The sequence below is a fragment of the Glossina fuscipes genome, unplaced genomic scaffold, assembly GCF_014805625.2.
Source record: "Glossina fuscipes isolate IAEA_lab_2018 unplaced genomic scaffold, Yale_Gfus_2 28, whole genome shotgun sequence".
In the NCBI taxonomy this organism is placed as follows: Eukaryota; Metazoa; Arthropoda; class Insecta; order Diptera; family Glossinidae; genus Glossina; species Glossina fuscipes.
In genome coordinates, this window is record NW_023998423.1 from 2,658,155 (window position 1) to 2,661,555 (window position 3,401).

The following is a 3,401-nucleotide window of genomic DNA, read 5'->3' on the forward strand; positions in this document are numbered from 1 at the left end:
TTGTGTTTAAATCAAAAAGTAGAAAAGTTGTACGACAACATGATTTGAAATACACATATATATATATATATATACGATGTTTATTCATTATGACTCTTTGTTTGGGCAACTAACCGCTAAATGCTCTCAGTCCCTTCAAAGTCTGTTCTGCAGTATTTAGGACAAGCATGGTGACCTTTCACTGAGTAATTGTTTCTTTACTTCAGTTAGTCGTAAGCGTGGTAGTATTCATTCCAAAGCGGGTTTTCATTTTCCAACTTGTGGAAGAGGCGTTCTTCTTGAGGCCACGGTTAATCTTAGGCAGATATAGTTTCCAAGTTAAACTTGAGTTTAAACTCTGAACTAAATCTGGTTTAAATTTTAAATTAAACTAGAGTTTAAGTTCTAAAGTAAACTTGGTTTAAGCTTTCTACTAAACATGAGCTCAAATTTTAAACTATTTTCGTTTCATTTCTAAACCAAATGAATTTTGTTCAAGTCTTCAATTAAACTTAAGTGCAAATTCTAAACTAATTTCTGTTTAACTTTTATATACTAAAACTTTATTTGGTTGACTTGAGTTTGATATCTTTACTAATTTCGGTTCAATCCCTTCCTCCTATACAAGCAATTAATTTCATTAATTTCTAAACCAAACATGGTTATAAAAAGGTTTAAGCTTTTATGTTTTTGGGAAGATCAATAATGAATGGACGGTCGAAGAGTCGTGCGCCGCAGAATCTTACATCAGTCATATGTGATTGCAAACCGAATATAAAAATGAACAAACTTTTATTGTTTGCTGGCTGGCAGCTATAAAAACTGTAAATCTCTACGGTCACTGATTCGCTGATTTTCATAAAATTTTTATACAACGTTAAGCTATTTTATTTATATTGATTTTGTTTTTAGGTACTTTTTTATATTTATTCTTAGTAAGGCATTTAACTAAATTTAATTAAATATTTTTCAAAAACATATCAAATTAATGCAAATAAAACCAAAATCTATTGTTGATTGTTGACGTCGAGATATAGGCGATGATGTGAATCTGCGTGTGTTTGTGTGCGGGTGTGTGTTTGCGTGTGTGTGTGTGTGTATGATAATAGAAAGGTTGATAATTGCAGATGTTAGTTTGTTTGTTTATAATTAAAATTCCACTTAACTGAAGTAAATTGATTGAAAAAAAAAATCTTTTTATATTTTTTCTTTTTTTTCAAAAAAAAGAAAAAATATAACATTGATAAAATCAGTTGAAAATCAAATTAAAGGTGAAATTTATATTTAATACGTTTTTCATGCATTCGCATTAAAATCATCATCATTTATAGTCTTCTGTGTTAAAGTTAATTCAATTTTTTTTTCTCTTTTTTGCTTCGCTCACAGCCGCAACATGAATTATGACTAAATTAATATAAAAACTGTGAATGGTTTATAATCAGTAAAGCTCTAGCATTTAATATTCAATCAACCAGTGCGCTATGAAATATATCATTTATCTGAAATTCCATTCATTTCACTATAGATTGAAATAATAGCGAGTTGTTATTAAGTCTTCGGCTACGTATGCCAGCAGTAGATAGATGATGTTGACTAAGACGAATTCGGCATAACTATTCTTTTGCGAATTAAATCATTCTCTTATTAAGCTTTCGTACAAAGAGAGTATCACAAGCCTTTACCGTCAAAAAAGTATCGGGAATTTTATATTTCATCCAGTCTAAATTCATTTCTTTTATTTGTTTTCGTGTTAAAAATGTATTGGGTGTAGATTTAAATTATTAATTATTATTAAACACAACTCATTGCTATCAAAAAAGTGTCGGGAAGTTTATATATCAAATAACATAAATTTATTCATTTGTGTTATTTCATATAGCTCGCTTCTGCCAAAGGTCTTTATAAATATAAATCTATTTGTTGTATTACCTTTAAATTATTCATTTGCACTATCAAGCATAGTTCGCGAATATCATAAATGTATCGAGAATTTCATTTTCTACAAACATAAATCCATTCCTTTGTCCAACATAGTCCGTTCATTCCAAAAAAAATGTGGGGAAGTTTTTATTGCAGATCTTGCCTAATCTATCTATATTATATTTCTAAAACTTCTAATTATCGAATAAATAAATTTTGTTCAAAAGGTCCATCATACGGTACAGACTTTGCACAAAGTTCCAAAGCTATATTTGTGCGATATCACGGCACTTCATAGGTTAGTGTACAAATTATATTCGGCTTGGGATGAATGTGCTAATGCTTATTATAAATTGTGTGTTCTTTGCAAGACAAAGTGCGATTTTCTTGCTCCAAGCCTTAATCGCATACAATGCTATTCCAGGACAAATTATTGATAGTGATCCAAGTTAAAAGCTACATTTTTTGTTGGCAACTAAGAACTAATCCTTGGCTCGACGTAACTGATTTTCGTACTTCCCAAGTGGCGTCAATCGAAAAGTTGCGAGATACCACATCATTCAATAAGTCTGGTGTCTCGCATATATATGGCGTCACTGTTGGCCGGTTCATATGATTTCCGGATAGTGCGAACTTTTATACGCTACGCGGCAAAATTTCAAGATATGCAGACAATTAGTCTATAAGACGCAGTTACTTTGATAATGCTATTACGTGCTTGGATGTATTTCGAAAATTGTTTCACTTGAAGAGGTCTTATATCCAGATAATTGGTACAATAATTATAATAATCAAAATATTTTCCGTCACATTCTACAATTTTTTCCCATCTTTCTGGCAACATGGCAAACTGTAATGGTTTGGCAGCGATTCAATTACCGACCAGCATTCTTCAGCATTTCGAAATCGCGTGCCAACCAAGCCATGCTGCATCAATCTGAACAACTGGTAATGAAAAGCCTCATGTGTGGTGAGTATGCTGCGGCATAACGTCCCATTCGAGCCGTAACAGTGTGTCTTATCAAGGTGTGGGCGACAAAATTAGTCGCTGATCAAAATACATGCAAGCACCTATTACTTTTGTAATTTTCAAAACAACATAAAATCTGGCTTAATGAGTTTTATAACCTAACTCCGAGCCTTAGGAAGAACATTTTTTTTTTAAGAGCTTTTAAGCTAGTTATTCAATTTAACTCTGAATTTTAAAGAAAAAGTTCTTACGTAGGCCATAGCGCGGGAATATGGAAAACTCAGTAGTTTATTTTGATACCTTTGATCGAACCCAGGTATCGGATCGGGTAAATTCCGAACTTAAGCTTGCGATGAAATATAGTTTGTGAATATTTTTCGCAAACCTTATATCAACACATGGGCGAATATAAGTGCAGAGGCATGTGCTCAGGTTGATTGAATTTTTCACACTGAATAAAATTGTATGTCACCTATGCGCTCTTTGAGTAGCAGGGCATTCTAACGGGTCTGAACTCTGACGCCGGTCGATT